The following is a 13,220-nucleotide window of genomic DNA, read 5'->3' on the forward strand; positions in this document are numbered from 1 at the left end:
TCTCCAGTGAACCAAAGGAAGACTTTGAACAGCACATTTTTTCCAGTTACAAAAGCTGCTCAGAGCCGATGTAGAGAAAATTATAGGAAAGAACAAAACAGGGAAACCCAAATCATCTTTAAATTCACCACCCAAAGATCATCACCATCTCTAAACAAATCTGGACACCTGGTCAAGCTGGTACAAGTAGATTTTAATCAGTAATATATTATTGTGATGGGGGAAGGTCCCAGGTGAACTGAACTCAAGTTCGATTTGTAGAGGTATTCGGGTATCTTAAAGGAAGCATGAGGGAATAGGGGGGTGAGTGGGGCTGAACAGAGTCGGGTAAAAAAATTACAACAAGCAGGAAAGGGGGGTTGGCCAATGTGATTAGGCCATCTGGGTTTGCTAACAGGCACTTATGGAAGTCAACGCCCCCCACCCCCCGCCAACACACACACAGAGGCTGGGGAACAGGGTCCTATTTTCAGGTTGGCTGAAACAAAGAGTAAATTCTCTTCGCAGTCTTGGGTTTTCTCAGGCAGGCACTTTAAGGGGGCTAGGGTCCCCCTAGGGATGCAGCCATGAGCTATTCAACACTATGCTAGTGTTTGCTCCAATCCTCACAGGCCAAGGTTGAGGCCTAGCCTAGAAGACAGCTCAGAGGAGCTTTTCAAGGAATCCTTGTCGTTCGTTTCAGAGGGAACTTCCAGTGTGTTTTCCATGGGATTGTGTGTGTGCATGGCTACATGGAAATGACACTCTCCTGTATGATTCTGCAGCTGGATTACTTCTCTCAGGAATTTAGCATGAACATCTGTCCATATAAAACATCAAACATTGCACCCCATTACTCTATTTATGGAATTCTGGCTGTAGAGTATTCCCTGCTTTGGAACAAAACTGGACTTGACCCTTCTTCTTGAACACCTCAGTTCCTTTTCAGAAGCATAGATAACGCTGCTCTGATTATCCTTAGTTACACCTCTTTGCATATTTCTGATGATCTGCTTGGAATAAATGTCTAGAAGTGCAGTTGTCAGGACAAAAGGCCTGCAGTTCCATTTATACTAGTCACTGCCCAGCCCACTTTCTCCACACTGTTTTCTGCACTCCCACTGCCTCAAATGTCCTCGATGTGCCAACAACAGCCAGATGACCTGTAGCTTCAGGCCCCTAGAGCCAACAGTCTCCATCAGACCTCATGTGTCAGCCCCTGCAGAGTGGACACACTGAAAATGGAACTCAGTCTCTATTTCAGCTCCTGTCCTGGATCACTCCTCTTTGCAGAGTGTGAATTCACCACTTGCCAGGTGGTTGGGACAAAAATCCAGGACTCATCTTTGTGTGTCCCTCCCACATCCGATAAATCGCCAAGTCCTGGGAATTCTTCCCCTGAGGGTCTTGAATCTGTCCACACGCTTTCATTTTGTCTGATATCACCAGAGCCCAAGCCACTGGCTTGTTTGCGTTGGGGGATTTCTTCAGGAAGATTCCTAAACCCTGAGCGCTCTTGTCAGAGATCAATCAGCCTGATAAGCACATTCAAACCAATGTGAATGGGACATAAAGTACACTTTCTCCAGGAGATTTACACTTAAAAGAGAATTCAGGCCACGCTCTCCCTGAGGAACGGTGAGCTACTGGGCTACTCTTGCATCTGGTCTGTAGAGATTTTTGAAATAGGGTGTCTCTTAGCTTGAATCACTGCTTCCTTTACACTCCAGGCTGGCTCTGTCCCTCATTTTCCCTCTTTGAAATAGTGTCCAGGTCTGAGTGACCTAAGTAGGGTCCTTGGCAGCAGCAAGGCCAGGCCACAGCCCTGTGCCTGATGCCCACCACCCACGAGCTCCTCCTCTGCCAGCTAAGAGCCTCCCAGACACAGGCTAGATTCTACTCCCCCCATGTCTCCAGGCCTGGCTCAAGTCCTGGATGAACTGAGTGTGCAGGAAGAAATTGAGAATACACTTGGGCCCATGCTGTGCTGGGAACCTGGCCAAGGTGAGAGCAGGGCCAGAATCTCTGGCCTCTAGACTTGAGAAATGTAGGCAGCCGCTCCTGTAAGGAAGCCCTGGCCACTGGCAAAGAGACAGCCGTGGCTTCAAGCATCTGTTGCCGGCACCACCACCTGCCATTTCTCAGTCTTTATTACCTTCAGAGCACTGTTCCATCAATAGCCAGGGACCTAACATGTGTCTTCAAGCCATATGCTGCGTCGTGAATGTGTTTATAAATCACTTCGTGTCCCCAAACCAGGGGACATAAATCTAGACGTGTATTCATTATCTACTGCTGCATAACAAATGGCCTCAAACTTGGCAGCTTAAAACAACACACGTTTATTATCTCCCCGTTTCTCTGGGCTGGGAGTCAAAGCCAGCCTGTTCTGAATCCTCCGCTGCAGGGTCTCTAATGAAGCTGAAATCAGATGTCGGCTACAGTCTCATTTGAAGGCTTGACTGGGGAGGCTGTTGGCAGAACTCAGTTCTTTGCGAGCTGTTGGACTGAAGGCTGTAGTTCCTCGCTGGCTGTTGGCCAAAGGCTCCCTCACTTCCTTCTGGCATGGCCATCTCCAGCCTGCCGGCTCACTTCATCAAGTCAAATATTAAAACCTGCCCATTCCCCTGGCTAGTTTATGAGCTCTTTGAGGGCAAGGCCTGCCTCTCCTTTGCTCTCTACAATTACCCCTAGGGTAACACCTACTGACTCTCAGGTGCTGACTACACACTTGATGGATGAATATGTAGGCAGCTGAGATCGGAGCAGAGCCACGGCCCCTGCAGGAGCTGCTGGTGCTGAGGACAGACCAGGTGGGCCTCACTCCGGGCTGTGCTGTTTCTTTAGATGCTTCTGCAAAACCTACCTCCTCCAGGAAACCTGAGTCTGTTAGCCTAATTCCAACTTCTAACCCTTTCTAAACCCCTCACTCGAGTTCCCCTATCCTAGTGCTGACAGTGTTTCCAGGCTTTGCTTTCTGGATTAGAATCAGAGCCAGGGAGGTTCCATTTTCCTAAATTCCTTAAATACCACTCCCCACACATACACCAAACACCCACAGCGGGGTGCCTCAGTTTCTCTGTCCCAGACAATGTCATCACGCAGTTGGCACACTGATACTTCCCAGTGTTCCAATTTTTCAACGAAATGTGGAAATCTGGACTTTTCTGTACAGTTTCCCAATTTAAAAAATGTGTGCAGGTAAAACAAACACATCTGGGAGCTCAATCTGGCATGTGGGCCATCGATGTGCGACTCATCGATGTGTTACACCATGTGTTCACTCAATGACTGCACTTTACTCTGGCACGTTGGAGGCGGGACCAGTGGCTGCCATGACCGGTGCTCCCTAAGTGCCTGCACACAGTATGTACTCAGCAAACGACCCTGGGTTCGAGTGCTCTTTGGGTGGGGATGGGAGGTCCCCATTCTGAAACTCTGCTGGGAAAATGGTCACTGCTTTGGTTGCTGCCATTTGGAATGAGCCCACGTGGGGTGCCCTTTTGGTAGTGAGGTGTAGTTTGGTGGTCCTCAGTGCCATCTTGGCAAGTTACGGGACAGCTCTTGCAGTGAAGTGAATGAAGAGTAGGTTTCTGAATATCTGAGAAGCGGCACAGAAACAGCACTAAAGGGTTGGTTTATGTCCATACAAACAAACAAACAAATCAAAATACATTTCGACAATCCAAAGTTCAGAATAAGTTAAAAATAATGCTGAGGACAGCACAGCCAGCACAGAAAGTCCATTACAGGCTGATCCACATTAATGACCTCTAGAGAGTTCGGCTGCCGACGGTGGACCTTGACAGCCACCACATCCCATCACTGCACTGTCCCTCCACGCTGGCTTGGCCTCATGACCATGTACAGCCGTCCGCATCACTGCCATTGTGGAGATGAAGCCGCACCTGCTTTCAGCCAGAGCCAGAGAGGGAGGTCTTGCAGAATGTCTGAGCTAACGTGGGGCTAGAGAAATTCTGGGGATCGGAGTTGGTGGGGCCATTCTGCTTTGCCTGCTTGTCTCGGATGGAGTGAGAAACTTTTCCGGCATGAAGAGAAAATAATACATGAAAACCAAACTCTGGGAAGAGGACGAGCTTGGTTTTAGCAGCAGAAGCTGATGGAAGGGTCCTATGACCACAGCTTCCCAACTTAGCAGCCGTGAAAGGGCAGGTTGCAAATACTTATGCAAAATGCAGTAAAAAGTAAGCAATGAGAAAAATGAAATCTAAAAAAAATGTGCAAAATACATGCCCAGGGTTTTTACTATTAAAAGACTGAACAGTCATACTCTGTTACTCTGTCAGATTGCTCTCGAGGTTTCAAAACACCCAGAGTATCAGGATTTCATCACTCAGGCAGGAGCAAACCAGAGGCTTCCCCCACATCTGGGCTGTCCTACTCTTTGTCCTTGCTTGGCTGTTCACCCCTCTGGTTTACTCATCCTATCTCTCCCCACGTGGAGTGGGTGCCCAGAGCTGTGCCCCTTGAGTGTCCTCATCTGCCCCTCCCCACCCCTCCTCAAGGCTGCTAAGGTTGGGCTCTGTCCCCTACCACCTGGACCTGCCCAGCTCTTCCTGGCTGGGGCCTTGGTCTCCTGTCTCTGTCAACACCGTCTTCTCTTCCCTCCATGAGGCTGCCGAAGAGAACAACTCCCTAAAACACACATCTGATGTCCCCATTGCCTGCTGCCTGAAGTCCTTCAGCAGCTTGTAGGCAACTACGGAGCAGACCCCAAGCACCCAGTTGAGGGCAGAGCCCCCACATACCTAGCTGCCTCCCTCCTGGCCCCACTCCCAGCAGCTGCCAGATCTCTTGCTGCGCTTGAGTGGGTTCTGTTCCTGAGCCCTCTTGCTGTTCCCCTCCCCCTTCTCCCTTCTCCTCCTCAGCCTCCTCTCCCTCCTCCTCTTCCTCCTCCTCCTTCTTTACATGATCTCAGACCCAGGCCAAGTGCCTCCTACCCTCACCCCACCCCAGACCCTGGTCATCCATAGAACATTCACATTTCTTTCTTCTAGCACTTGTCACATTATAGTTTCTTTCCTTGGAGCCCGTCACTGGTACAGGATGGTGTACTTCTCGGGGAAACATCTCCGAGTGTGCTTATCTGCCTCCCCAGCCCCACATGCGAGGCTTAGCCTCCGCGGCCACTCCATCACTGTGTGAGTGACTGGGAGGTGACCAGACGCTGAGATCAGGGACATCAATGACACAGTAGTGTTGCACACCTCAAGAGAAGTGGGAAGAGCTGTGAGGAGTGGGCAAGGAGGGGAATCAGGAGATGTCACCCGAATGGAGGGACAGTTGCCCACAAGCACAGACTTTGGAGGGATTGCTGGATAAGCCCCAACTTCCTAGTCTCCTGAGTGGACGACTCCAAAGCGCGTTCCACCAGCCTCTCTCTGAGCGCGCGGAGCCCCGGGGCCACAGAGGGAACCTGCTCGTACTCCCTTGCCTGTCTTCTCCACTCCCCCTCTTGCTTTTCTGAGCATCACCTCCCACGTAGATAACCTGCTCCCAGGCTGTCCGGATCCCTGGGATCCAGAACTGGGACAGAGAACTCATGGTTGCTGCCTCCCATCACAGGCTGGCACCAGGCGTGGGAACAGTCAGTTACTGCAAAGAAAATACCTCTGGGCGGGATAGTGAGTTACTCTGGGCAAGTCAGAGAAGGCCTGTCGGGCGAAGCGGTGTTTACAAAGTCACAACCCCATGTCACCGAAAAGCTCAGAGGAGGAGGGGCCAGTCCTATTTGGAGCCAACAATGTTTCAGGAGGGCAGAGACTGAGCTAAGGAGAGGGTGCAGTGCAGATGCCCATCGCTGAGCAACGCAGAAAAAGCAGGCTGCCACCTGGGCTGCGAAGACAGGCCACATCTGGGGAGCACGTCTGTGTGCAGGACTTGGGCTGGACGGGTTACCTGCATCACCTCACTAAAGGCCTACAGCAACTTTCTGGGTCATCCCCAACTTATAGAAGAGGAAACCGAGGCTCAGGGCCCGACCAAGGTGGAGTCAGGGTGTGAAATCATGGGCAGAGAGAAATGGGATGGACCACAGTGATCGCGCTTAGTGATTCCTTTTAGAGTTCCTGTCTCTCAGGAGTGGACTCTCCTAGTAGGCCTGCTCTATGCCAGGACATGGGCTAGGCCATTCTTGTCTGGTAGTGTGTTCTAGGCTGGCTCTTTCTAGATTAAACATTGATATTAATATTTTTGTAAGTGTGCTTGTGTTGATCGAGATGTGAATAATTTCTGTGGCTATGAACTTGTCATCCCTGGTGTTGGGGACAGAGAGTCGTTCATCCCTTTTGTCCTGTGCTACTGTGCCCCCACACTGAACTGAGAAAGGGCTGCCTTTGCCACCCTGCCACCTGCTACTATCAAGGGAAAAGATGAAACAGAGGCAGAGGGCAGAAGACAGAATGGGGGAGTCTCCGAGGGCCTGAGCCACATGCAGGCAGAGCGCGTACCTCCACCGTGCAACACACTGCCCCAAATCTCATCCGTCTTCTCCCGGGCTAAGCTTCTTCTCCAGGCCACACTCCTGCTCAGTCCTTCAGGAAGATCCTGAACTCCAGCTTGCACTGATGGGCTAAACTTCTTCTCCAGGCCACACTCCTGCTCAGTCCTTCAGGAAGATCCCGAACTCCAGCTTGCACTGATGGCTCTGCCTCTGTCTCTGTTTTCCTCTGTCTCTGTCCTGTCTGTCTCTGTCTCTCTGTCTTTCTTGCTCTCTGACCCCTGACCATATTCCCCTTCTGTGAACCTCACACCCCTTTGGAGATCCTGGCCCTCACAGGCAGCCAGAGTCATTGATATTGGCTCCAGTCAGAGCCTCCTTTCTTCATATTTGTCCCACAGTCTTGTGTTACTAGGGGTTTCCCGGAGAGCGTGGTTAGACATAAGGCTCTGAGAAGTGGAGCTGGGAGGCAGGAATGGCAGAGCAGGCCAGTGAGACAGGGAAGAGAGGAAATCCAATCCAAAATGAGTTCTGGGGCTGGTTACCTTAGTGGGCAAAGGAGGCTTGATCCCAGGGAGTCTCCCCTAAAAACTCATCTCCTATGTGCCTGAGACACGCACCTCTGTAAAGCGTGGGGACCTGGGCATATGTGTTTACTGGCTTTTGGGAACTTGGTTGTGCTCTGGGTTTCCCTGGGAACAGCTGAGGGTTCTGGGGAAAGCCTGGGGGGCAGAAAAGTGTGGAAACTCAGCAGGTGCTGGGGGAGGTATGTGGTTCCGGCCATGTGCAAGAGAGCTGTTCCCCACAAATGTAGCTGAAATCTGAGCTCAGGCAGTGACGACACCTGGTGCAAATCCTGGGTGACTGCAGAAGGACAGCTAACACCCTTAGGGTGGCATTCAAGTTCTCCATTACTTGGCTTTGATTGACCCGTTGACCTTTATCTGCTACTGTTACCACGGCTGCCACCAAAGCAGGCTGCCACCTTGGCATGTGATAGCTCTTTGTGCTTCGCCATCCCGAGTCTTGGTTGCACCATTCCCACACCCTGGCATGTCCCAATCTCCAGTCTCCTTCCCTCTGGATCCATCTAATGCCTGTACAAGGCCCGCTTCTACCAAGAAAACTTGGGGAGCCTGTTCAACCCAACGTGAGCTCTTGGCTCTGCCCTCAGTAGTTACACTGTTCATTTGTCATTTATTAAGTCTACCTCCTACATGTCTCTTTCACTTGATTTTCTTCAATGTTACCAGCGTTCAGTTTGCCAGGCATGACACCAGGGACCAAGGTCATGGAGGTGCATGCCTGCCCTCCAGGAGCTGGTAGCACGCTAGGGTATCTGAGCACAGATAGACCATGCGCTCTTAGGGCAAGAATTGTCTTGTCATCCCTGTGACGTTCTAGAACCCAGCAAGTTGCTGGCCCGTTGGAGGCGCTGCTGTTTTCATTCTGGGTATGTAGCTCTCCCTTTTCCCATTTAGTCTAAATTCCTCGGATAAAAATGGTGCCTGCTTTGCCAAACCTTGCTTCAATCCTGCAGCCTTCGGGGTTGGTGGAGTTTCCAGGTCGTATTGTAAAAATCCTCTGGCAGCCTGGGCACACGAGTGGCTGCCCTGAGCCCTCTAGTAGAGGAGGCAATGCAGGTGGATAGGTGACCTGCCCGAGGAAGAGAATCAATCAGTCAGGGCCAGGCAGCTCTGCCAGACTTCCCCTGAGGGCTAAGTGGATTCTCCTGGCTAATGGCAAACACTTCTCTCCTCTGGCTGCTGAGAATCCCCCTTTTCTGGCTCCTTATGGAGTCCTGGAATGGGACAGGTGCTTTGGGAGGCTGCAGGGACATCTCATGCCAACATTAACATCATTGTCTGTTGACCAGATGTCCCAAGGCAGGTGTCAGACTTAGTGACTACAGGGAGTGTGTCCTGCACCCAGAGACCTGGCAGTCTTATCTGTCAATCCTCAGTGCAAACGAAGAAGAGCTTTAAAATAGGTCCAATAAGCTAAAGGTTTGGGCGGATTAGGTGGAAGGTTCTGATTTTTAAGTTTTTAAACTATAAAATACATTCTATCTTAAAGTGCTTCTATTTACAGATTCAATCATAAAATGAGAAGCCACATACTCCCCATCCAGTTTGAGAAATGGAACATAACCCTGTGTGCTCCCCCCAAACTCATCCCGTCCCCTCTCCACCCCAGAGGTAACCATCTCGCTGACGTTTGTGTTTACCGTTCCTTACTTTTCTTTATAAGCTTTATCCCATTATATGCATTCCTAAATAAAATTGTAGTTGTGCCCATTTTTGAAATTTAAATGTTTCTACTGTATAGGCACGTTGTGTGATGTGTTGTTTTTGCTCCATATTTTTTTAAGAACTCACCCACTTTCATGAATATGGCAGTAGCTCATTTATTCCCACCGTGATAGAGTGGTCCGCAAGGTGCATTTATGCATGCAGTGATCTAGTTTGCTTTTAGGGCAGATTTGGATTGTTTTCAGCTTTTTGCTTTTTTTTTTACATCACGCTGCCATGAGCCTTTTTATACAGAGCTTCCGGGGTACCCAAGCCAGTGCTCTCGTTAGGCAGAGGTTCTCAACACCAGTGCCCCCTCTACAACAACTATTTTGTGATGTTCTTTTTCTTGCTTTGAAATGAATTTTTTTGCATCTCCTACAACAGTATACCTACGGAATTTAAAGAAATCCATCTAATGCTCTAAGTATAATATGGCAGAGAGATAAAACAGCAATTTGTAACAAAAGACGGTTGTACCGATACGTGAATTTGGGTAACAATTACACCAGGAGCCAGAATAATGTCAGATGCTTGTACCTGTATGTGAACTTCCCATGATTTTCCCAAATCTACAAATGCGAACAGACATAGGTGTTTTGAATTGGTGACCCAAGTACTGTGTGCGAGGTTCCCAAGAGAGAGATGATTTTCTGAAATGTTGGCCAATTCTGGGCAAAGTTCCAAACAACATCAATGGAAAGCACAGTCTTCCTTCAATTTAGAAGGTAGTTACATTCCTAGAAAATTCAGTACGTTGAAAGTCATGAAAACAACATGTTTTTTTATATGTAAAACAAAGGTGGAGTAGGGTTTCAGGGTCAGCAAAGTATGAAAAGATGTTCACTTGTATAAATTATGTAGTCACGTGGGATGCAGGCTAATTCACCTTTGTGGGGGACTGTCCCAGAAACTGCAGGACCCCCAGCGTTCATTGCCCCACCTACTAAATGCCAGAGTGCCCCCCACTCTTTCTGACATCCACAGGTTTCCAAACTCCTCCTGGGGTGTGGTAATAAGCCTGTTGGGAACCACCTTTCTGGGGTGTTTATTTAAGAGTGAAAGTGCTAGGTTTGAGTAAGTGCACATTTCAGGGATTAGGTAATAACAAACGGCTTTCCAAGGTGATCGAACCAAAGCACTGCTCCATCATCCATACGTGAGGATTTCTGGTCTTCTGCTTTCTTACCTGCTCTAAGAATTTTCAGACGTCTACATTTTTGCCTGTCTGGTAGGGACAAAATTGTCTTTCATTATATTTTCTCAGCTTCCCATATAGTTAAGCACTTCTTTATACGTTTATGGACCATTCATGGTTTTTTCTATGAAATTGACTGGTCATGTCGTGTGCCCACGTTTTCCTGTTTCCTTTTAAGGGAACTTTATCTTTATTTTTATTATTAAATCCTATGTCAATTAGGTGTACGAAAACATCTTCTCCTACTTGGTGACTTTGTGTTTTCACCTGTTTTATGGTGTCTATTAATGAGAAGTTTCTAATTTGAATTTTATACATGAAGATATATAGAATTATCTAGTCTTACTACTTTCCCTTGGAAAAGAATCATCCAGTCTGCTTGATGAGCTCACTATTTGTCCATATTTTTTCTGTTGGTAAAACATATCACTTCTCCCCCACTTACCACTCCCACACGTATGCACTTGCTCTGAGGAGGATTTCCATGACATCCTTTAAATAGCTCTGGGTAGGGTGAAGTCCTGCTGTCTCCACTGTCTTGAGTGCTGATTTAACAGGTGTCCCTTGGTGAATGTAGACCGCCAGTACGCAGCAGAGCCGCCTATGTCTCCAGATATCCTGTGAGAAAGCAGGGGTCTTTTTGAGGACTCCAGAAGTAACTGAAGCCACAGAATCATCCAGCCAGTCTGACGTAGGTTTTGAAGGAGGCTATGGCTCTAAGACTGTAATGCCACTGTCTCCATGTGTAAGTGGAAAAGATAACAGATTGAGACAGACTTCCATCTTGGCCTCCGCATCTCTCCAGTGAATTTACCTCCTGAGAGAGCTGAGCGGACTGATGAGTTGGTATGAATAGGGAATCTCCATAAGCCAAAGCCTAGTAAATTTGGTGTGAAGGCTAGTCAAGCCCATTTTCCCTTCATTAACTTTATCTTCGGGCGGTTTAAAATGTGAAGAAAGCCAACCAATTATAACGATACAGACCTACAGGGAGACAACTGCTTCCATGTGAGCAGTCAGCTCTAGTCTCCTCCAGAGATTCTGGAACACCAGGCCCCATGCCCCACTCCCAGCTGGAACCCGCTGCGCATTTTGTAGTGTCAGACCTTTCTGACCACAGCCCTCTTGGTGGGGGCTGACCAAGCCTCTCAACCAGGGATAATTAGATGGATTTGTGCTTAATGCATTTTCCAATCAATGCAACAACTTAAGGACTAATTTATGAAAATTGAATATGGTGAAAAAACACTGCATTAAAACCCTATATATCTTTATGGATGAAAAGCTAGTGTTGGGAGTAGATTTATAGCTGACTTGGGGAACCCACAAGACAATAGAGAGTTTTCCTTTTTCCTTTTACCTTACGGACTGATAATGTCCGTAAGGATGGAAGGAGGCCTGGGAAATTAGAATCTCTTCCTGGGGGATGACGTATATCTTTTCCTTCCAGTATGTTCTATTGCATTGGTATTCTCTTCTATTCCAATGACCGAACATAGACTCTCTGTTATCCTAAGTCCACCCCTTCTCCCCTCCAAAAATAAGATTTGAGAATTTGTCTCAATGTCTGACCTAAATTCCAAGAGAACCAGTTCTCAAAGCAGGAACATTCTGAAGTGGGCCTGACCCAAATGGCCAGTGATTTCCACACCCCTTTGGTGTTTCCTTCTGGGCAGAAAAGACTCTGCTGCTGGGAGGAAGGGCCAGCAGCTCTCTAAAAGGCTTTAACATACAACCTAACAACAACCTCCCTGCTCCAAAACAAACCAACATCCCAAACAAAACAAACAAAAAACCATAAAATCACAGAACAACTCAACGCCCTCTGGAAAGCTCATCCGAGAAAAGGGGGAGGGAAGAAATGTTCGTTTTATTGCATTTTGGTTTCTGGAGGGCCAGGGAGATCATAAAGGAAGAAAGCCTGAGAGGTTTTGTGGTTGGTATGAACAGCAGTGTCTGGCAGAGGAAATGCTCCCTGACAGGACATGGGTGCAAATGCTTCCTGACCATTCTAAACAAGGAGCGTGCTCGTTAGCATTCGGGATGGCTGGGATGATACATTATATGAATAATTCTGGCTCTTTGTCAGGGCTTGGGTGATATCTTTTGTGACACATCTGTAGCCATGCATCCTTAATTACTAGCTAAAGAAGAGACAGGAGGCGTGAAACGCCACACTTCCTCACTGTTCAGAACCGACATGTGTGTCCGATGGGACGTACATTAGAGAAACAAATGAGATGGCAAAGCTTCTCAGCCAGGGCCCTCCTGGGACCCTTGGATGAGCAGAGGATCCATCTGGAAACAAGGAAGGGGCTTCGATCTAGGCAGGGTGAATTGAGGGGCTGGGGCTGGGGCTGGGTCAGCGCGGCAGCCACGACCTCTTAGCAGGCCCCCTTCAGACCAGCTTTGCATTCCTGAATTCAGACAAGGCATAGGTGAAGACGATGGCAAGCTTGAACACCTCCATTGTGCCAAGCATTGTGTGAGTACTTCCTCATGACACCGTTATGACCAGTGTCATCTGCCCCAGGGACACATACCAAGACAGTGCTTGGAAAAAGCATTGACTTAACACTCTACATGTTCCATGAGGAGCAGGTCTCCTTGGGTGCAAGGGGAGGAGTCACTGTTATCTGATCACTGATCATTTGAAAAGCCGTAACATGATGATATTCTGGTCCTTATAAAATTCGTTACCACTGCACGTCCCTCCTTATTTTGACCCTCGTCTGTCTCCACCCTGTCTGTCATGTCAACGTTTTCTCCACTCAGTTTCCTCCTCCTCATTGGCTGCTGTGAACCTCTGGCTACAAAGTATAAGCAGTTCGAAGTAAACTTACTGGTCTTGAGAATGGAGCAAAATGTGATGATGCCGATGACAGGGGCGTGGGAGAGCAGTTCAAGCGCCACGCAAACCCTCGGCTAAGGGAAGTTCTGGTGGAGGTACACGCAGTAACTACGGAAGAGAAAGCTACACAATGAGAACAGAAACGGCACTTAAAAGAGGACTAATTAGAAAAGCAAGAGTGTGGGGCGCCTGGGTGGCACAGCAGTCGTTAGGCATCTGCCTTCGGCTCAGGGCGTGATCCTGGCGTTCTGGGATCGAGCCCCACATCAGGCTCCTCCACTGGGAACCTGCTTCTTCCTCTCCCACTCCCCCTGCTTGTGTTCCCTCTCTCGCTGGCTGTCTCTATCTCTGTCAAATGAATAAATAAAATCTTAAAAAAAAAAAGAAAAGAAAAGAAAAGCAAGAGTGGAGAGAGGCTGCTGGAAAAGCTGAATGAAGTTT

The sequence above is a fragment of the Ursus maritimus genome, unplaced genomic scaffold, assembly GCF_017311325.1.
Source record: "Ursus maritimus isolate PB19 unplaced genomic scaffold, ASM1731132v1 scaffold_19, whole genome shotgun sequence".
Classification (NCBI taxonomy): Eukaryota; Metazoa; Chordata; class Mammalia; order Carnivora; family Ursidae; genus Ursus; species Ursus maritimus.